This window comes from Hakea prostrata, chromosome 9 (genome assembly GCF_041222555.1).
Source record: "Hakea prostrata isolate BN-2017 chromosome 9, UWA_Hpros_2, whole genome shotgun sequence".
In the NCBI taxonomy this organism is placed as follows: Eukaryota; Viridiplantae; Streptophyta; class Magnoliopsida; order Proteales; family Proteaceae; genus Hakea; species Hakea prostrata.
Genome location: NC_142608.1, coordinates 53929092 through 53952824, shown reverse-complemented (window position 1 = coordinate 53952824; position 23733 = coordinate 53929092). Strand labels below are relative to the sequence as shown.

At 37.2% G+C, this 23733-nt stretch overlaps 1 pseudogene; it reads left to right on the top strand.

The window, feature by feature from the left end:
* Nucleotides 1-14412: 14412 nt before the first annotated feature.
* Nucleotides 14413-16535, top strand: LOC149005573 (stearoyl-[acyl-carrier-protein] 9-desaturase 6, chloroplastic-like; annotated as a pseudogene).
* Nucleotides 16536-23733: the final 7198 nt, after the last annotated feature.

Here is a 23733-nt window from a genome sequence, read left to right as displayed (position 1 = left end):
ATAATAGCGTTAGAGAGTAATGTATATATTGTGTGAGTGTGTGTGTGTGATCTTAATTTGCAAAAGGAGTCTAGACTTCAGCAAACTTCATCACTAGATCTAAAACTCAGAGGATGGGTTGGGGCTAGGTTGTAGGAAAAAAAGGATACGAAGAGGAAGGTGGAGTTGCAAGAAAAAAGCATCATTGAAAGGGGAAAATAAACAGATGAATCATAACAACTAAAAAAAAAAGGTCAAATTATGTATACACCCCTTAGGTTTTTAAAGTACTAGATTTACACTCCATGTAATTTATTCTATTATGTTTACACCAAGGGTACAACAGTTTGGTGAAATTCGCCAAAATTTCAGCAAATTTCGCCTATCTCTGTGGTGGGCAAACTGAAATCCACCACCGAAACAAACTTTCACTATATCACCAGAAAATCAAGGTTTTTCTGGCGATTCGGTGAAATACAGGCGATTCTTCTTTAAAGGAGGGATTTCGTTCTTCTTCCTCTCCGATACTGAATCCTCAGCTTTCAACCACCAACTTTCTCCAACACTACTACCACTTCTAGATTTGACCCTTTTTCTTCTTCTTCTTCTTCTTAGCAAGTTTTCTGCAGAACTCCTCACGCCACCACTCTCGCGGCCTTCGGCTCTTACCCTTCTTTGCAATCTTTTCTTCGTCCAATGAACTCCACCACTTCAAACGCCTTTGTTTCTTCCATCCTGATTTCCTACTAAGCTTCACCGATTCCGTCGGTTCATCACCAGAGGCTGAAAACGCAGACTCAAAACCACCATTGCCCATATGACTTCAGCCTTCATTCCTGCAAGTCTGCAACTACCTTGAAAAAAACAAAGTAATATGATTGGTCACACCACACGCAACCCAAAAGTAACTTTCGTTCTTCAACTTTGTTGTTTTTTTCTCTCAAAATTTTCTACGCATTTAATGCAATTTTGTTGTATTCACGTCACCCAAAACACACAACCCAAAAGTAACTTTCATTCTTCAACTTTTTCTTACTTTTTAAAATTTTTTTTTATCAAAATCTTCTATGCAGTTAATGCAATTTTGTTGTATTCACGTGCACTAACACTATTGGATTTTTAAATATTTTATTAATGAATAAATAAGTGGGAATTTAGGTAATGGAGCCATAGAGGTTCTGTAGTTTGTTTTTTTTATCGGTGAAATTTCGCCGAAATTTCACCCGAGTTCGCCTGGGCAAACCGGCGAAATTTACCGAAATTTTTCTCCTTGTTTACACACTTTATGTCTCAAATTATATATCAACTGCACTCCTACTGTTAGAATAATAAGATTAGCTAATGGCTCATTATGTACTAAATTTTCAGCATTTCCACACAATAGACCAAAACTCCTCATAGGGCTTTCAGATTTTGGGGTTGGGGTCACTCAACTATACACTTGATATTTTGTGAGTTTGCTGCCACTCCCTCTTTACAGATTATGTGCCCCAAGAACTCCAATGTCTCCTCTACAAACGAGCACGTCATCAAATTTATTGCCAAGCTATGTTCCATCAACAATACAAAGGTCGATCATAAATGACCCACATGCTCCTCCATGGACCTGCTATACACTACAATGTCGTCAAAAAACACCAAATAAGTTCTCAGAGGTGATCTCGAAGTACCTCATTCATAAGTGTTCAAACGTGGCTAGTGCATTCGAAAGTTTGAATGGCATCACAAGGAACTCATAGTGCCCATTATGTGTGTGAAAAGTTGTCTTCTCCCCATCACCTTCTGTCATCCTAACCTGATGCTAGCCTGACCTTAAATCAACTTTGGTGAACACCGTGGCTCATCCTAGCTAAGGGTGTCAATTGCGTACCAAAATCATTTAACAGCACCAAACCGCAACGTACCACACCTTTCAAAATTAGGTACAGTACGTACCGAAATCGAATTTCTTCGGTACAGTTCCGGTTTCGGTATATCGGTTTCAGATACTCATACCGTCAGTATATACCGAAACCGTACCGAATTGGTACCATACCAAATTAAGAGATATAAATGCAATTTTACAATGAAAACACTTTACCTTTACGCTATCCATAATTCCCTATTTCAATTTTTTGTTTCATCCTTCACTCCTTTTCTTAGATTTACTTGTTTTGTCTCTATTAATTAGATTTACTTGCTTTGTGTTTGTTAATATCAAATTCTATCGATTATCTAGTCACATCTTCATTAGGATATTAATGAAGTAATAACAAAAGTGGCATGGGTTTGTTTGTACCAAAAGTGTATCCCACTAGAAACCGTGTTTAAACCGTTTTCCCGTACCGATTTAATACCGAAACCGTATCGAACCGTTTTTGCGAATGCCGAAACCGTACTGTACCATATAAATCGGTATGGTATGGTTCTGGTTTTTGGTATTCAAAGTGGGTACCGTATCGAAACTGTACCGATTGACACTCTTAATCCTAGCTAGTCAACAACTTGTCGATCACTGGAATAAGAAACATGTCAGGAATTGTGAGTTTATTTAAGGCCGATAATCCACACAAAACATCCAACCCCAACTTTCTTGCACACTAGCTACTAGTATTAGACTGGAATAGGGACTCATACCAGGCCATATTAACCCCGTGGTCAACATCTCCTATTCTAGTCGCTTGACTTCATTCTTTTGAGAATGAGGCTAGCGGTATGGAGGGGCGGACCCACTAAGGGGCCGAGGGGGGCCATGCCCCCCCTTCACCCGGATTTTTAACTTTTTCTTATAATTTCATTAGTTTTTCACTTTTTATATTAATTTTCTTTATTTTTTCAGTTTTTTTTCTCTTCTCACATGTGAAATGTCACTATTTGGCCCCCCTCAATATTGAGAACAATTTTTAAAGGTAAAATAATAGGTATAATTGTCATCCCTAGTTAAAAACTAACTCCTCATTGCCTATTTATTCTCCCCTTTCTTCTCTCTCACATCTTTTCTTCCTATTTATTCTCTTCTCTTTCTATAAACATGGGTTAAAGGAATTTTTTTTTTAAATCTTATTAGAAATTCAAAATGTCATTCTTAATTAAAAACTATCTCCTAAATCCCTATTTATCCTTTCTCCTCTATCCTCTTCTTCTTCTTCTTCTTCTTTTTTTTTTTTTTTTTTTTTTTTTTTTTTTGAGTACTGGTGCTTTTTTAATAGTAGAAATGTAATGCCATCTGCAAAAGTCGAACTCAAGACCTCCCCACTGAGAAGTATGGATCTTTTACCACTCGACCAACCTTGCATTGACCTGTCTCCTCTTTTCTTCCTATTTATTCTTCTTCCCTTCCTATAAGTTGAGTTAAGGAAAATTTGGAAAAAAAATTTCTCCACAATTAGGTACTCTTTTTTTTTCCCAATTTATTTATAGTTTATATTTTTTTCATTTATTTTCTTGTTATTCTTTATTTTATTTTATATTCTTTGTTTCTTTATAGTTCTTCTGCAATTTTTTATATTTGATTTTATATTGGAAATAAAATGTTTACGGTTAGTAAGGTAACTAACTACCATTGGTTTGCATCTCTTACCTAAAAAAATTTGGTTTACATCTGACTTTTTAGGGTTGGAAGTCATGTGTATTTTTTTGTACTGATACTTTAATTTACCTATCTCTTGTTGAAAAAAGTATCATTATCAATAATTTACCTATTTTTGTCAAATATGTGTGGGCCCCACAAATATATGTGTGCATTTTCCTTAATATAATAAAATAATTCATTGGTGGGACCCCCAATGGGTCTTATAAGGGCCCACACAATATGTGCGGTGAAAAAGCATTTTTGCTTCCCCAATCTAGCCTTCCATTCTTTGCCCCCCCCCCCCCAATATTCAATCCTAGGTCCGCCCCTGGCGGTATGGTTAGATATTTGGTGTTGTAATTCCCTCTAGAAGCTATATCCTATGGTCATGGGTTCTCTGGGGTGGCAACCCTATGGGTTCGGTGAACAAATGCAAGAACTCACTTAACAAGTGCAATGTTGCCAGACTCTCTTGTCCCTATATAACCTTCAAGTTTGGGAGTTAAGGTTGCAACCAGTACCCATCGCCTCCTGCCTGTACAGTCTTCCACGCACCCATCATGGTGGTGTGCAATCTCAATAAAGTCAAGTCCCCACAAAGTTTTACGACATGCCCTTGCTAGTTGAAACTTGTGGTTTGATGGTGCCGGTTGCTCCTCATCTCCCCTAATATTTACAACCATTCAACACCTAGAATAATGTTGACATTGCCCAAGCTGAACGGGAGAAGATCATGTACAAAGTTTACTGCACCAATGCTAATCAAGATTGTAACAACCCCCGTATTTCTAACCCAAAATCCGTATTGCAGGTCCTATAACCCGAAGGTTAAGCTGGAATAAGTTGTGGAGTATCCGGATTGAAGTCTATGATCCATACCCTGAACCCATGGATCTAGATTCTCTTGATGAAGAACCTGCTTTGTTGGGAAAGTGGAGTTCCACTCTGAGTCAAGAGGTGTTTGAAGATGTCTGGAATGAAGGTAAGACCGCCCCCATGTGTTGTTTAGGGTTAGGTTGAGGTTGGGAATCAACCCCTTGAGCAAAGCACCCATGTACTGCAAAGTACTAGGGGGCAATTGCTTAAGGCGGTTGATTGGGCAAACCAACCGCCCCAAATGACCGCCATGGTCTGCTTGTGGGATTTTGCCCTAATTTGCCCTCTGTTTCCTCTATAAATAGCAAACCCCGCCCTATTAACTCATTATTATATTCAGGATTGCTGCTGTGGACGGTTAGGAGGCAGATGACACGTGCTGGAAGGTGAGGAAAGCGTGGATTGCAATCTAGATCCTTTTCCTCGTCTGTTTTGCAAATCTGGTTGAGGTAAGTGAATCCCCTTCACTCCATTCTCTTCCCTATTTTTGGACAAGCTGCCCAGGTAGGGGCAATTTGGTAAAATTATTTTTTAGGTTTTTTTAAAGCTTTATTTATTGGAATTTCGTGGTAAACAAACCCATTATGTTTCTAAGCCTCTAGAGAACGTGGGAAGAACCTTAGAACCTCCTCTTCAACAACCAATCAACCAATAGGGGCAGTTTGGTGAGTTTGGTGAATTCCTTGTATTTTTGGACTCTTTATGCTATTTAAAGGGGGGGGGGACTCCATGTTTTCCACTCACAATCAGTTCTAAGCCTCTGGAGAACGTGGGAAGAACCCTAGAGCCTCTCCTCCAAAGCTAAGGATGATCCTCAAGCATCCGTTCGAGTTTCTTCATCGGTTCTTCTTCTAAAAGGTTAGTAATCGATTCGTTTCTTCTTTGATTTGTTCTTTCTTCTATACTTCTGATCTTCTGGCTATGAGAAAGGTATTACACTACTGTAATGACCTCTTCTATAATTCTATTAGCCTTAGAGTGAATTCCCCAATTCACTCTATGTTCTTGAAGCCATATGGCGATGATTCTTGAAATTGACTTTACCGATGATCTTGATCACTCTCTCATTATTATTCTACTGATGTTGGTGATTGTGGGAAAGGTCTCACATCAGTGCTACAACCTTTCCTTCTATCCCCATGATTGTTAGGATGATTCCCTCTTTCCCCCCATCCTCTGTGAACCAAAAAGAGGGTGATTTTATGAGAGTCCAAATTGGGTACTCTCATTAGAGGTAACCAAATTAGGAAAACCCTAATCTTTTATTAATTGTTAGACCCTACCCAACACTTTTCTTGATTATGTATTTCTACTCTTGTTTTCCCTAGGGGAAGTATCTGGACTTCATATAGTGTGTTATTAGTATGACCTTGCATTGGATTAGAAACCCCAACATGCGCCAATACTTATGTCAATGGTCGTGGTAAAAGAGTGTTGACTTAATCCCCAGCCATGATGTCTGATGAGGACTTAACCCTTGTGCCCAGGATCCCAATAGAGGTAACAGTCCGTGAGGGATCAGAGTGACTAGATCTACCCAGAGGAGGGTTGGTGTTATATCTTAAAGCATGTCAACTGTCTAGAGACTGTCATAGTTAGACTTTAGTAGCATTCATATTATTGCATATTATCCATTTCATATATGCATTACTGATTGTCTAGAGACTGTCATAGTTAGACCTTAGTCAGAACTCATTCCTTTCTTTGTATGTTATACTAGACTATACAGATGGTTGCATGTCATCGGAAAGTGGAGAGAATTCATATGATCGAACAATCTGGTATGAAGAAGATGTGGCACTGTCAGTGGGAGATGGAGATTGCTTGCATGAAGCCTCCTGTGGATGCTTGGAGTGCGGTTATAGCACCCATTGAAGGCTGGAGAAGGTAGATTTCCGGATATTTTGTGGAATGTTTGGAGAAGAACTGGGGAACCCCTTTCTTGCTAATTTTGAAAGGCAATTTTTAGCTTTAGAGGAAAAAACTGGAAAGAAGATAATTTAGTTTATTTTATTGCTTTAGCTGGATTTGTTGACTTTTGATTCATGATTTCTTTCATTTGATTCTTTCTTTGATTCTTTTATTGGAGTATTTGGACTCCTGTAATCCCTTTGATTAATTATTTGAACTTGCTCTTACTCATGATTATCTATTTCTTGCATTATTATTAACGATGGGTAAGACCATGGATCTTGTGACGGATTGCACCCACGGGTTGTCGGGCGGGTAACCAAGACCGGCGGGTGGGGTGTGACAGAGACATTCTAGCACACTCTCGTCTAGTATGATTTTTTTCGTGAGGAAAAAAAAGCATTTCCAAAAATATTTTGTCCCTCCCCTAGGGCCTATAGGCCCTCAATTGCTATGACTAGTTGATGATGACCCCACAAAAAAAAAAATTTCCTAGTCGGTACCAAATCCCAATCACCTATTTTTCGTGATGGCATTATAGACATTGGAAAGAAATATGTTGCCTTTTATTTTGGCGACAAATATGCTATTTTTGGCAACATTATTAGACCATTGCCAAAGAATAATATATATTTTTTTTCCTTTTTGTAGTGTGTTCTTGTCACATCCACCCAGCTGGTACCCTACCTGGCATACCCGAGTGTGTGATCCACAGCCTTGAAGATTAAGTATCGAGAAAATCAACCTCCCACATATACAATAACATAATCATGAACAAGATATAATCAAAGTAACATTATATAAACAAAGAGATCAAGATAAGCAGAATAGAGAACAATATAATTAGAGTGCGGAAAGAAATGATACCAATATAATAATCAATGTCGAACAATACGTAGAGTGTGCAGAAAATCACTCCACATAACACAACGGAATTGTAGATTGAAAGTCAAAAAGAAGATTACAACCGATTCCCAAAAGAAAGGAAAGAAAAGAAGTAATCAAACTAAACTATATATGGTCTCTTCTAACTTATAAAGAGTATCTTCATAAACATAAACTTTAGAAATCAAACATGGTGTCGCTTCCACTCCAAGGTAAGGATAATCCTGGTACGCAGCATGATCACACAAGGAATCTTTTCACCGTTATCTTCGTAATAGCTAGCACCTTGGGAGTAGTATGCATCATCGGCTTGTTCTTCATATTACTGGCCGTCATACTCATCAGTACTTGCTGGATAGTTTAACAAAGATATTTGCAAAAATGAGTGAGTTCAAAAGAACTCAGCAAGGCAAGTTATTCCGTAACAACACAAATAACATGATAGCAAAACATAGCAAATGCAATATGATATGAAACAGACAATGCCTGTATAAATTTAACTCTATGTATGTTGGTCTCTATTGGAAAACATGCTTTAAGTCTTAGCACCATATTTCTTTGGGTAGGTCTCAAATCGCTCTTCCTCAACCATCTCGGTATCTCGGGTTCTCCCGTGGTAATTGGGTCCTTCATCCCTCTCGGACATTCCTCGGCTGGGGTTTAGGTCACCGCTCTCTCACATCACCATTGGTATAAGTATTGGCGCATGTCAAGGTCAAGCTTAGCCAAAGCAAGTCATCTACTTGGGTATATCAAGTTAGAGTCAGATGCTTCAATTCCTCCCCTCTCGAGATCCTTTCCGGTATCTTTCTTGCTAGACTCAGCGTATCTTATGGCTACAACCAACTCGGACTACGGACTCATCAAACAGTATTGGTCTTCCACAAATAGTAAACGGGAAGCTCTCTTGTCCTCTCACGAATATAACTCACCAATCTCGAACGCCCATGAGCCCAAGTCTACTAAATGTGACCCTACCAATGAATGGCCCCCACAATGTGATTCATGTCCTCTCATGGATATAACTCACCGGTTTTGAGCGCCCACAAACCCACATTGCTACTACGGGTTACTCGGTCTCAATACCCTTCCGAATCGGGTATGATATAACAGGGACATCCTAGCCATACACTGCTTGACAAGCCCTAGGCATGACATACAATAATCTGGGACAGAGTCAAAGGGCACCATCGGAAATGTCCCATACCACTTCCATTGATGTCCAAGGACAGAAACATCAAAAGGACATTCCCCAATCCCAAATCATACCTAAACAATCACATTCCCAATTCAGTCATAACATAAACAACTAAAATTCCAAGATATAGAAAGATCAACATATAAACATGATCAATTGAATATGTAAATGTCAAGAATAAGTATCCATACATGATCAAAATAATATAAAGAATATATGAACAAGGTCCTACTGTACTTGAAGTACTTACAACAGTAACATCATATTAAGAATTTATAAGAATAGTAGTAAATCTAATAAGTTCCCAAATTAGAAACTAAGATTCATGCAATCTATGTTAATATGGAAACAACTGTCCTTACCTTAATTAGATTTGAAGAGAATCTAGAGAAACAAGAGATCAAGTCCAAAGTTAGCAAATAAACCCTAGATAAGCATACATACAAAATTAGGAAAAAAACCTAGAAGATTGGAGGTCAAATGGATCAAATCGGACGAAGAAAACAATGTTGTTCATGCCTGGCAGCCTGGTTGGTTGACTGGTCCAGTCGACCAGGTGAACAGTGTTCGTAGCCATAACCTAAATTTTGATCCGAAACTCATCTTCCGGCATTCGAAACACTCCAAAATTTCAAAGAAACCTTAGGAACAGTAATCTAATACTAACTAGCATAGATTAGACACCAAACAATGATCAAAACCATGACTTTCTATTTTGAAAACACGACTTTCTAATTTGATCAAAACATGGTTTTTAATGAAAACAACCATGGATGCAAAGGAGAATGAAGGATTCACTCAAGAGGATCATTAGCAAAGTATCAGAGATGAATGGTAACATAAAATCAGATCTAATATGCTAGAGAAATCAATTTAAAAGAATGACCATGGCTTCATGAAGAAATCATATGAATCATGGCAATCAAGTATGAAGATCATAGCATCAATGGAATGAATGGAGATTCATTCTCATCATTGGAATTTGTAGAAGAGTTGTTTGCAAGGTTGCAATACTTTCTTCATAATCACAGTAGTAAGAACTTGATCATGCAAGAGTAAATCAATAAGAAATACAAGAGATTACTAACTTTGAAGATGAACAAGAGATGAAGAACTTGAGATCTTGCAAGAGTTCTTCACAAACACCAAGGAGAGGCTTTGAGAGAGGCTTCCCATGTTCTCTAAGGGTTTTAGAAACAAAAGATGCTAAGAAACAAGAAGTTCTAATATATAAAGCACCAAATGACCTAAACAAAAGATTTTCTCGGATTCTGTCAGCAGCTGGCAACTTGGCTGGTCGACCAGGCTAGGACAGCATGGCTTAGACAAGGAAATGAGGCCCAAATCACTTCAAATTCAAGTGGGCTTCACCCAACTCAACAAATGACTTACCTAGCACAGAGGAATGTCTTCAAACCATGTCCAAAAGTGCTTTCGGTCCATCAACTAATCTCTCCATCAAGTTGTAGTTCTTCTCAAACACAGCCAAAGTTTCCAAGTATGGAGCTCCATCATCAATCTCCTTGGGTTCGGGGTCAAACACCATGTCTTCCACTGAGATGGCCCATAGTTGTCTTCTTCCTTCACTTCGGGTCTTCAGACCTACAAACAATAGGGTTTCCAGGTCAAGGTTAGGGCTGGATTTCAAAGTTCTGATCCACTTAATTCTTTAAACTTTACCTAGGGATGTCAACGATGCGATTTCGGGCTTAAAAACACTCAGCCCAAACACGGCCCGTTAGCAAAATAATGGTTTCTGGCTGGTTTCGATTTGGTGCGGTTTGGATTTGGGCTAACGGTCTATACTCGGGTTGACTAACAGGTTGGGCTAATAATTTATGGTATGCAAGAAAAAGAATAAAAATAAATAGTTGAGCATCCTACAACAAGAGCCAAAATTCTATGGAAAACAAAATAGCTATTGATCAATTCTTATTAAAAAATGAAAAATCATTCCATGTTGTAGATATCCCACCCACCTTATAGAAATCAATACTCAAATAATAAGTAGTAACCTACAAACAGCAAGCTCATTCCTTAGGCTTCACCGGATAGTTCTTAAACAAATCTTCGAACCAAAAACCCTTTAATTCTAACTTGTGCTATAATTTGATTGTTTTGAAATTGGATTCTTGTTTTGTGAGAATGTTGATTTTTTCCCCTTCTATGAAATCCGTCTCTTTTTTGGATTGGTATTTAGTTGATATGCAAAAGAAATACCTCTGAATAAATATAATCATACTTAATCAACATTTTCATACTTGATAAATATTTATTTAATTTGACAAACTTTGTATATTCAATTGGACATTTATACTTAGTCATTCTAATTGTATCTTACAAGTAGTAGAATGACTATTTGATCTTTAAATTCATGCTCAATTTTTATAATAGTCTTCATCAACTATCTAGTGGTAATATGATGATTCAAACAATATTTAATATTAAACTATATAACGGGTTGTAAAACGGGTTATAATGGGTTGCAATTTGAGTTTGGGTTGGTGCGGGCTCTGCCACCCTCAGTCCAAATATAGCCCATTAAGGTTCAGTTCTGGCCGGTTCGGTTCGATTTTAACGATTCAAACTGCAAATTGACACCCCTACCTTCACCAGTCACAATGAGAAAACTCAAATTGAGAAGAAGTTAATCTTATTCAAAGAATTAAAGATAGGCAAAGGTAAGTCACTTAATTATATTATAATAATTAAACATACCTCTATTGTTTTGAGGAGTAATGATGTTGGGCAGAGGAAGAATACCCACTTTCGATGATATCCATGACAAAGTGTTGCATGCATTGAAAAAAATATTAATGGTAACCTAAATGTCCAGTCAATTACTACACCTCAATGCTTTTCAAAGGAGAACCAGTTAGCTCTGGTTTGGGTGGCATTTATAACCACAACTAGTCCTTCGATTCAACAACATCAATTGGTTCGAACCTCCATTTAATTTCACGCAAGTTGCATCTTTGCTCATCAATAGATCACTCAGGTTTGGGTCAATAAGCAATGACACTGCCCTATAAAAACTCGCTTTTGCTGCAGCTTGGTTTTCTTAACCAAGTCATTGCCTATGTGTCGTCAGCTCATTCTTCAATAGGCATGCGATCAGAGCCATGGTCTCCTACTACTTGGGAGCTTATGGTTTCTAGACCGTGCATGGATAAATGTTAGGTTACTAAAACTTAATCGCCAACTACCAAGATTGAGATGCGCATGGGGACGGAGTAAAATAAGGAGGAGAGCAGATCCAAGATTATCCAGTTGCCAAAATCAAAAGCATGATGTTCTAGCCCACTTTCACAAAAACATAAAATAAAGTGATAAAGTGAAGAGGTTATGGGTTCGACCTTTGCAGATGGCATATTTAATACCCGCATCCCCTATATATAAAAACTCTTTTACTTTAAAAAAAAATTAAATAAATAAAAAATAAGAAAATTTTGGTAAATATTAGTTACCTCTCCTCTTAGCTGAACAAATAGCACTTATACCCCCTCTTAGTTGGATAATGTCACTTACCTCTCCTCTTACCTAGTAAATATATCAAACACCTCCCCTCTATTAACTTTATCGGTTAAATTTAACTTTTATCGTTGAATATTTTTCTAAAACCCCAAACTACCCTTGGTTGAAAACATTTTTTTAGTTAAACCCTAAATTACCGTAATCACCCTAGCAATTAAATATTAATTACCATCAATTAAAATAATTGTTAAAAACCAAAATATCATAATTAAAACCCAAATTATCTTAAATTATTAAAACCCCAATGTAGTTTTTTTTATCGAACAACTAAAAAAGCACGTACTACTTGATATGAAAACGCAATTTAAATTGATACATCTTGACCCAAAACACCCTTAATTAACTTCGATTCTTTAATTTAAAAGTAAAAAAAATAGAGAGATTCGATGCTTCATCTTCTCAATTTAAATTGCATTTTGACATCAAGTAGTACGCGTTTTTTTTAGTTGTTTGATAAAATAATAATAAAAAAAGGTAGTTGGGGTTTAATAATTAAAGATAATTTGCGTTTTAACTATGGTATTATGGTTTTTAACAATTATTTTAATTAAGGGTAATTTAATATTTTAACTGCTAGGTGATTACGGTAATTTAGGGTTTCAACTAAAAAAATGTTTTCAGCCAAGGGTAATTTGGAGTTTTAGAAAAATATTTAACGGTAAAGTTAAATTTAACCGAAAAAAGTTAACAGAGGAGAGGTGTTTGATACATTAGCTAGGTAAGAGGTGAGGTAAGTGACATTATCCTACTAAGAGGGGGTCTAAGAGTTATTTGTTCAGCTAAGAGGGGTGGTAAGTGATATATACCCAAAAATATTTCCTTTGGAAAGGCGGTGGGACATTTTTGTTTTTTTGACATTAAAACATAACCTTCTATTTTGAGACACTAAGAACTCAAATTTATTTTCCTTCTTTCATTCATTTTTTTTTTCCTGTGTAACTATACATGATTTCAACACCCACAAACAATAAGAGCTAGCAAAAATGCATTGAAATAAAAAGAAAAAAAACTCTTACATAAAAATAGGAAATAGAAGGATAACCAAAGTATGAAATTTGGACTATAAGTCGTCAACCACCGAAACCTCGATATATCCCTAAAATTTTAGGGACATTTTTTTTTTGGGGTAGAATTTTAGGGACATTTGACTCAGGTTTCATTGGGATTCCAATGATTATACCTAAAATTTTTTTAATATGGAAATAATATTAAGAAGGATAGCGTGCTGTGACAGGCTTGTAAGCATTAAACATTAAGATGTGTGGTTGTCTTCTTTATTTTAAATTTCACGAAAATCTAAGGGATGCTGCTTTTGTATGCCGCCCATGCTTTGTCAGCCCTGTCCTTTTGGAATCCTGACGGGTCATCTCAGAATTTAAGGAGTTAATTGATTTTTTTTCTCTACCGTTAGATTCACCATAATTAACTATTTTTCTAGATCCAACGGTTTAAATTTAATGTTCACTTGTGGTTGGAGTGGCTTACATAGTAATGTTGTTTCTAATTCTTCTAATTCTGAACAACACAACATTGAAATCCAGAAAATGACAAAACGTGTCCAAATTCGTCTTACTGGTTTGTCTGAATTTTTGTTCACAGTCAGTGAAAAATTGACAAAATATTAGGAGATTTCGATAAAAACGATAAATCCCTGATTTTTCACTGACATTTGGTAAAATGGTATTGCTGCCCTTTCCATGTTGCTAGCTTCTGAACCGGTGAAATATCACCGATTTTACCTTCCTTGATAAAAACATTGCCATACAACCCCTAAAACTCATTTGGTTTAAACAAAGTGGTTTAAATCCCAGCTTCTTGTTGTGTACCTTAAATGGCAAACTTGGTTTGTCCATTTGCACCTAAAATTTATTTTATTCTTATCAATAAACGTGAGATGGAAATCTAACTCGAACTGCCAAGTAACAGAAAATTAAGAAGACTCGGAATGTGACTGAGAACAAGTATACATGGACGGGACCCTGTGGTTACTAATCAAACCTACCAACCCCAACTATGGCGTGTGAGAAAGATAAAAGCTACTCTAATTATTATGTATAAGAAGATCATATTTACCTGAAATGAGAATGACAGATCAACTCCACGAGAGGAGCTAGGATTTAAGATGGATGAGGTCAAATAATGATTACAAAATCTCTATACTAATGTTAAAGCAAAGAGACTAGTGGGTAATAATTTAAAGTCTGTGTTAATTCTTTACAAAAACAATAACAAGTGAAAAAGGATAAAAACACAATGACATTGCAACCCATTGAAGTTTCAATCTTGGACCGTAGGCCACACGGTACTGCCACACAGCACAAAAGCAATTTCGGATAGAAAGAGATAATAGTTGACTTTTGGGTAGGAATCAAATTAAGGTAAAACTTTTAAATATGAAATATGAATGAACAGAGAAATTCTACTATAAAACTCTCATAATTAAATAGAGAATCCTCGCATCCCTTTTCATAGAAGAAAACTTCATCTGCTCAAATCAATATGCAGTTGTCATATGCCTTGAGCCAGCTTTCATTTCCTAGAAAATGCAGTCCTGCTCTCACACATTATCCTCTGGGATCCCAGACTTCGTCAGCAACTGGCACCAGTAGATTATGGGGACGACGATCACCAGTCCCTGCTGTGGTGGCTGCTGCAGTTCAGCCGATCGCAAACATCCCCACTGTACCACCGGAGAAGGTGGAGCTCCTCAAATCACTTAGTGGGTGGGTGGGAGAAAATGTCTTGCCGCTGTTAAAACCAGCGGAGAAAAGTTGGCAACCACACGATTTCTTGCCAGACTCAACCCTTCCATCAGATGAATTTACGGAGCAAGTTTTGGGCTTGCGTGAGAGAACAGCAGGATTGCCTGATGAGTACTTGGTGGTATTAGTGGGTGATCTAATCACAGAAGAAGCTTTGCCATCATACACATCTTTCCTCAATAGATTCGAAGGGATCAAAGATCCAACTGGAAACAGCCCCGATGGTTGGTCTGTTTGGATTCGATCTTGGACGGCTGAAGAGAACCGGCATGGAGATCTTCTCAACAAGTATTTATACTTGTCTGGACGAGTCAACATGCATATGGTCGAACGCACCATACAAAACCTAATCACCGCTGGCACGGTGAGCTATTGATTCTTCATATTAAAAAGCTAGGGTTGGCTGGCATTTTTACGTGAATACATGTTAGGTACTTTTGACTAATACATCAAAAGCTCTAAAGCTAATGATATGCATGCATTAGGTAAAATCAAATGGATCTTACTAAATGCTGTGTCCTAGCTGGTGCTGCTTAGTGTAGTGTTGGGACTGCATCATGTATTTCTGATAAATATTGATGTTTTAACAACCAAAGATTCCATCTCTTTTATTCCCCAAGGTAACTTCTTGCTCATTTCTCCCTTCATAGTTCATTCTCTCTGATCACTTCCTTTCGTATCTAAGGGTTTCCCAACAATCTTTCTCTTTAGGTGAAGACAAGCTTATGCCTATGCTTGCTTGAACCAATTGTTTACCTGCCCTATCAATTGTTTTCAAACTGATCCATCTATGGCGTCGATGGTATCATCTATTGGTGTGGTTGTGCTAGTACTCAGTGTCGTGAAATTAGAGTTTTTGTGATGTTGTGAAAAAAGATCGTGGGACAGTTTGAAATAATCGAAATTAAAATTTACCATGCAATGTTGGACAGCACAAGCCACATTAACTAACTATCGAGGACCCAACATTTTAGTAATATCTATTTTGTATGGTATGACATTAAAACCCATGCACTACCATCGTGGGACTGAGATTTTGAGTCTTGAAGATGTATGTGTTTTCCTTACATTTATCCACCATACATTACGTCTACCTTTGAGTGCTAACACAATAGAGGTGAGACTCCGAGTGAGTATCAATAGAACCCTTCTAATATGTAGTAAAAGTATGAAAAGAGCACATACTAAACATCTAGATTCTGAAATTTTCACCACTCATGAATGCATCTGTGTATCTTTGACATTTTATTTGCTCTTTTGGTGTCTAATGACAGAGCCCAATATTAAAAATCACTCCGTACATGGGAATCACGTACACTTCATTTCAAGAACGGGCAACATTCATAACACATGGCAAAACAGCTTTGTTGGCAAAGCAGAGCGGTGATCCTGTGTTAGCCACTATCTGTGGTACCATTGCAGCTGACGAGAAGCGACATGAAAAAGGGTATCAACGGATGATGGAGAAGCTATTAGAGGTAGACCCCACAGATGCCATGCTAGCAATTGCTGATACTTTGGGTCCAAACATTACGATGCCGGCCTACTTGATGTTCGATGGTGAAAACTCGAATATCTTCAACCATTTCTCCATTGTCACACAGAAGCTTGGTGTTTACACCATTGCCGATTACTTGGACATATTAGAGTTCTTGATTGGGAGATGGAAGCTGGAGAAGGTTGTGGGTCTCAACGATGAAGGCCGAAAGCCCAGGATTTGGTTTGTGGGTTGCCTCGTAAGATTCGAAAACTACAAGAATGGGCTGAAGAACGAGCCCAGAAGATGAAGCCACAAAGCCTACGCTTTAGTTGGATCTTCAACAAAGAAGTCACTGTGTAGTGATTTTTAAATATTATTACCTAGAAGACGAAGCCACAAACCCTATGCTTTAGTTGGATCTTCAATAAAGAAGTCACTGTGTAGTGTTTTTAAAATATTATAATAATAATAATCCAGCATGATAAGATAATAAAAATCACATGTTAATTTTGATTAATTTTTATCACCTCAATTTTCTCATGTGTCAATTTCCATGGGGTGGCTTTCTAGAGAGAAATTGATGAAAATTGACAAGAAGAAATTGTGGCGACATGAATCCAATTTAAATTAGTGTGAGAAGTGAGAACAATGTTTTTTCTTCTTAAAAAAATATTCAAACAATTAAGCTCCCAATTAATAGTTGAGAAATAAATGGTGAGATGGCATTGTGTTCTAAACTAATATTGGTATATTATGTATCCAAACAATGTATAGCTTGTATCTTTTATTATTATACAAACAACCCCCTCCCCTCAATTTGTCTCCCTTTTCTTCTTCTTTTTGGGTAATCATGCATCTAAATGGTATGTATCTAGAGGTGGAGTCAAGATTTAACATCGAAAGGGGTTAGATACCAATGTTTCACACAGTACACAACAAATTTTCTACCCATTATCTTTCTCGTAAAATTTTTTCTTCAAATAGGAGTCCAAAAACTTATATTTCATGCATGGAAAAGGTGTTAGAGGGGAAATTTCAAATTTTGGGAAGTGAATAGGGGGAATTTCAAAAAATTGGGAGGCGGAGAAGTGTTGATATTTCACCGTCAACGACACAGCCTCGGCGGTGAATATTGAGAAGGACCTGATGGGTGGGAATGACGGCATCGCCATTCGTGGGTGATTGTCTCGCAGATGACGGCATGGTTGCTCAAAAGCGAGGATGGCTGGGGAGAGGCTGAGGTATAAGACAAAATTGCCCTTGATGGGGAAAGGTTTCCAACTACCATTACACTGAGAGAGGATGATAGGGCTTATGTTGTATATGGTAAGTTTGACAAGGGTATGGCTGGGAATATGGATGTAGAAGAGTTTAGCATAGAAGAAATGGAGTGGCCTAGGTTGAAGAACAATGAAGGGACCGTTTGGTTGTGGGCTTTTGTTGGTTTTGGTTTAGTTTATTTCTTGCTTTGGAGGTTTTAGATGGGACGGCTTGTAAACAACCTAAACAAGAAGGCTACCTGAGTCCTAGATGAAATTTTCAATCATGGGAGGAGGTTTCTATGAGGCAAGTGTGGGGAGGAAAAATGCATCGTCCTTGAAAAGTTACCTAGCAATCTTATTCATTGCGAGCAAAAGTAGCACATAAGTCTATTATCCATTGAGTGTAAAGAGGCCAAACTTTCGAACTTGAAACTGAAAGGGCAATTCCTTGAAAAGTTGTATGATAGTTCATCTGAGGGTGAAATTGTGCTTGGTATCGTGAGAAAATTTTATCTTATCATCATGAAAAAGTAATTGTGATAGCTAGTAATAATGAATCTCATGTCAATGTAGGATTTGATTGGTCTTAAGATCCATGCTTCTTAATGAAGAGATTGTGGCTTCAAACCATGCAAATGGCATATGTAATATCCTCATTCGCCATATATATAAAATTCTTTTTGCCTATTACAAAAATAATGAATTTTTTTCTTTGGTGATAAGTAAAAAATAGTAGCCAACTGGGTCGAATCACGGTTGGTACAATAGCCCGGGTTGGGACCGGTTCCAGAAGTAAACCCAAAGGTGCCTTGATCACAAAGGAACTCAACAGCTATAGGAAGAAACGTGATCCTGCCAAGTTTAATATAGGAAATCATGCCCCATATGGAAACTGAGGGAGGAAACCATATGATCAGACAGCTACAAATGGGACTTGTGAATTGATCCAACTGTTGGCAATGAGAGGTAAACCCTATATGAATCAAAGCATAACACAAAGAAAATGTAATTTTTGAATCATTTCCCTCCAAGTAGCTCTGCTGCTTGCCAAAATTCTTTGGAGGTGCTCTTATTGATTTAATCATCAGAGGTGGCTTCCCAACCACTGAGTCAGCCCATGTCTGACATTTGTTTTGTAGGCATGAGTAAGAGTAAGAGCAGCACATAAGTATGTTTTCCACTGAGTGGAAAGAGGCCAAACTTTCGAATACGAAACCGAAAGGACCATTCCTTACAAAACTGTATGATAGTTCATCTGGGGTGAAATTGTGCTTGGTATTGTGAATAAATTTTATCTTATCATTATGAAAAAAATAAATGTGATAGCTAGTAATAATAAATCTCATGCCAATATAGGGATGATCGGTTTTTAAGATCCATGCTTCTTAATGAAGAGATTGTGGCTTCAAATCTTGCGTATTATATACATAAATTTTTTTTTAAAAAATAATGAATCTTTTTTTTTTTTAAAACTTTCTTTCCTAGTATAGTAATTGATACAAAGATTTAACAGAATAACAACCATTACCAGAAGGCCCCGTAGCTGCAAATCATAACCTCTTACCTGCTCAGGGCGGATCTTAAGAATAAAGCGCATTTCCTGGGGTGAAGAGGTTACGAATGAGGGTAGTATTCCATCTACCAGATTCATCTAGAAGGTCTTCAACCCAAGTAAGAGGACAGCCTACTCGTCTTCGAGAGTTTATCTTGAAACCAATACAAAGAAGATTTACCACAAAATAATCATGAAGAACTAGTGTGCAACTATGTAACAGTGAGCAACAAACCGATATAATTTGATTTTTTTTTTGGGGGGGGGGGTGGGGGGGTTTGGGTTACAATGGTGGTATTTATATCATGGAGAATGGGATGATCTAGAATTTTTAACTAAACTAGTAAAAATATACATGCAAATGCACCTGTTTCATATCTTTGAATTTGAAATTCAACGCAAATGATTAAAAGTGCAGTTGAGACGGAGAGAGAGATGCGATGTAATGTTGGTATTCCCTTCAATGCATGAGATAATGTGATTAAACAAGTTGAATTCTTTAAATACGTCACAGCTTAGGCAATCAAAGCGCCCTTGTTTTCTAGCTCTTAAAGAGAAAAAACAAAAGGGTACAACAAAAATTAAAAATAGCAATAACCATAAAGAGGAAGAAGGGCAATCTATAAGATTTATTTCTTGGCATGCCCACCTAAAGCAAAGAAACCAGATTCTAGACTCTGCCTTGCTTTTGCTATTGTATTTTCTTTGTCGACTTTTCAACAAGGATCTCAATGATGTGGGGTTTGGTCGAAGTATGGTGGATGGAGTAGAGAAATAAAACTTATGGTTTTTGGTTTTTGGTAAATAAAAAAATTAAAAAATAATTGTACGTACTTAATTTTAGTTTGAGGATCATTTCATTTTCTAATATTGAGGGGATGAGTTAGAAGGAGATAGTGGTATTAATTAATATTAATTATTATGAATAATTACAAAGGCCCTCTTATACGAAAGCTTAAGTTACTATCTTATCTCTGTACTTTTTAAAAATATTAATAAAAAATAGAAAGATGTCACGTCATCAATTAACTAACAAAACTTAATTACAGGGGGCATATTAGTAATTTTGAGCAAAGTCTGAGTTTGGGTAAGTAACGTAAAAAGTACAGTGGATAAGATAATAATTAAGCTATAGTACAAGGTGGCATTAGTAAATATATGAAGGGCAAAATCGACATTACATTTCTACACTTAACGGCCTTTTAACACCTTTAGAAGTGAAGGGAGGCAATAGTAATTTTATAAGGAAACTTTAATTACAAACATATTAAGCCTATCCAATTGGAATGACATTGAGGGTATTTTAAGAAAGAAAATGTAGCCATCCTTCTCTAGTTCATGCTTTTATAACAGTAATAATAATAATATGATATGAAATATGATAGTATGATAGTAGGATATGATTATTAATAAAAATTCTGGCTAAATCATGATAAAGGAAAACCCAAATGCTGAAATACTAGAGTCCAAATCCTCTACCCTTGCAGGTAAAGGGTCGTACTACCCTCACATGCCTTTACTGCACACTTTTAGGACTGGTCCACCTCTAGTGCACCTTTTTAGAGCTCATAGGCCTTCCTTTTAACTATGTAGTGGAGTGAGTGTGAGGATGGTGTTGTGAGGGTAGTGGATCCAATTCCTTCTAATAAGGGAATTATTGACTTCAAATAATAAAAATAAATAAATAAGAAATCAAAAAGGAAAATAAATAAAAAATTATTTAGCTGAAATTTAATAATATGGATTTTTTTGGATGAATAAACTAAATTAACAAAACCCCAAAGGGGAGAGAAAAATGTACAAAGGGGAAAGAAGGGGGAGGAAGGAGAGCAACCAGTCTTTAAGAAGAAAATTGGAGGGTAGAGCGAGCTCTAACCTCAGGTAACGACAATGAGCTTGTTCCTTGGGATATCAACAACCAAGGGATGGAAGATGAGCTGGAGCCTGTTGAAACATTAGAACAAGCTTTCCAAATCCTGTCCATAGATCTAGATTTAGAAATCTATCTCTTAAGGTTCCTTTCCCACCACAAGTGATAGATAGTAGCACGAAAGACCATTCCATCAACATGATTACAGATAGTAACCAAAAAAACACTTCAAAACCCATGAGGGAAGGGGCCAGATAGAGGGAGTGGGCAAGAGGTCAAGAGGAAAATAGGTGGTCAAGATCCTCTGAATCATTCTAGCAAAAAGTGTAGTTAGGGTTAACGGGGATATGATGGCTAATGAAAAATGATTGGATAGGAACGGAAGGATTCGGGGCTCCCTAGAGGGTAAGGGAATGACAAGGGATATGATCTTTGAACCAAACTAATTAATGCAGCTAGGTCATCTTATGCACACTTCCACTATATTCTTAGGGGGTAGCTTTTATATATAATTTAAATTAAGGCAAGGCCTCGGCCCTTGTCAAAGAATTTGAACTCTTGCCATCATACTATGAGGCATTGATTTTAATTTTGCCAACTCTGATCAACCCCCAAAGGTTAATCTACTTTATTTCATTTGATCTCCCATGTCTACAATGAAGATCCCAATCTTGATAATGATATGCAAGATTTAAATTGTCAGATTTGGCGATTTTAAAATTTTATCATATTTCATATACTTTTTAACAATTAATGATTATTGTTTATAAAACAATATCTATTAGTCCCATACAATAATAACATGCGTTTTTCGGTTAGAAGTGCCAATCATATTTAATTAATCGTAATATGTCATCTCCTAACCATATGGAAGTGTTCAATTATATCACTGAACTTACTATTTCATATCAGTAGAGTCTTTAATTAGTAGTTGAGTTGGAAGTGCTTTAGTTTCCATCAACATCAGGAAATTGTTGGGTTATGAAAAACCCACCGAATAGAACAATCAGCAAACAAGAGAAAAGAAGAACAAAAGAATTTACGTGGAAAACCCTTAAAGGGAAAAAACCACAGGCAAGAGAGAAAACTCCACTATAGATAAAGAAATATACAAGAGGGAAGATTTTGGGATGAATTACATGTGGAGGGGGAGGCATCCTTTTATAGCCTCTCCCCATCCTATCTTCTCCCACATCTACTCGAACTAGGACTAAAACTCTCAACAAACTCCCACTTCTTTTCAATGTGGGATAACAACTCCCACTTCTACTAGATGTGGGACAAAGACTATACAACAATCTCCCACTCGGAGATTTGATTGAGAACTAATTAATCTCCACACCATTTTCTATCTTGCCACCACCATGTTGTCTACGTCTCTGTCAAGCCATACAAGGATCTGTACCAAATGAACTTGTCAGTGTTGATTGCCTTTGTCAATGCATCTGCTAGATTCTCTTTTGTGTGAATTTTCTACATATCCACCCTTCCGTCTTCCACCACTTCACGAACAAAATGATATTGTACTTCTATGTGTTTTGTCCTAGAATGAAAAGCTGGATTCCTTGCAATGTGCAAGGCACTCTGACTGTCACAATACAAGAGAATCTTCTCGTGTTTGTACCCAAGTTCTTCCATGAATCTTCTTATCCAAATTGCTTCTTTTGTGTAGCTGCCATATACTCAGCTTTTGTTGTAGAAAGTGCTACAACTATTTGTAGTTTAGATACCCAGCTCACAGCTCCTCCTGCAATTGTAAACACATAGCTAGAAGTGGATCTCTTTTTATCAAGATCACTTGCAAAATCAGAATCAACATATCCTCTGACAGTAAATTCAGATCCTCCATAACATAGAGCAGCATCCGAGGTTCCATTAACATATCTTAGGATCCTCTTCACAGTAATCCAATGCTCACATCCTGGATTCGCCATGTGATGACTATCCACTCCCACTGCATGTGCAATGTCTTGTCTTGTACATATCATAGCGAACATCAGACTCCCCACTGCTGATGCATACGGTACTCAAGACATCTCCATTATGTCTGCTTCATTGCTAGGACACATACTTGAGGATAACTTGAAATTAACAGGAAGCGGGATAGAAACTGGCTTACAGTCTTGCATATTGAAGCGGCGCAAGATTTTCTTTAAATAATTCTTCTGAGATAGCCAAATCTTCCTGTTATTTATATCTCGGTGAATTTGCATCCCTAGAATCTTGTTTGCGGGTCCCAAGCCCTTCATTTCAAATTCCCTAGCCAACTAAGCCTTTAATTCTACGAGCCGATCTTTGTTGGAGCCTGACACCAACATATTATCAATATACAATAGTAAAATGATGAAATCATCAACACCAAAACTCTTGTAATACGCACAAGGGTCTGAAGCAAGTTTGTTGTATCCAAGGCTCAATATGAAGGAATCAAATCTCTTATACCAACATCTTGGCGCCTGTTTTAAGCCGTATAGAGATTTGTTCAACCTGCAAACCAAGTTCTTCTTTTCTGGTTCTTCAAAACCTTCTAGTTGGAGCATATAGATTTCTTCTTCAAGATCTCCATGAAGGAATGCAGTTTTTACATCTAACTACTCAAAATATAGATCAAACGTAGCACAAAATGCCAGAACCATCCGGATAGTAGTAAGTCAAACCACTGGAGAAAAGATTTTTGTAAAATCGACACCTTCTTTCTGAGCATATCCTTTGATCACCAATCTTGCACGATACCGCTTTACTTGATCATCATTGTTTCGTTTCATCTTGTAAACCCATTTGTTGCCAATGGGCTTCCTTCCGTGCGATAAAAGTACAAGCTCCCACGTCTTATTCTTATGAAGAGCTTCTAGTTCTTCTTGCATAGCTGCCATC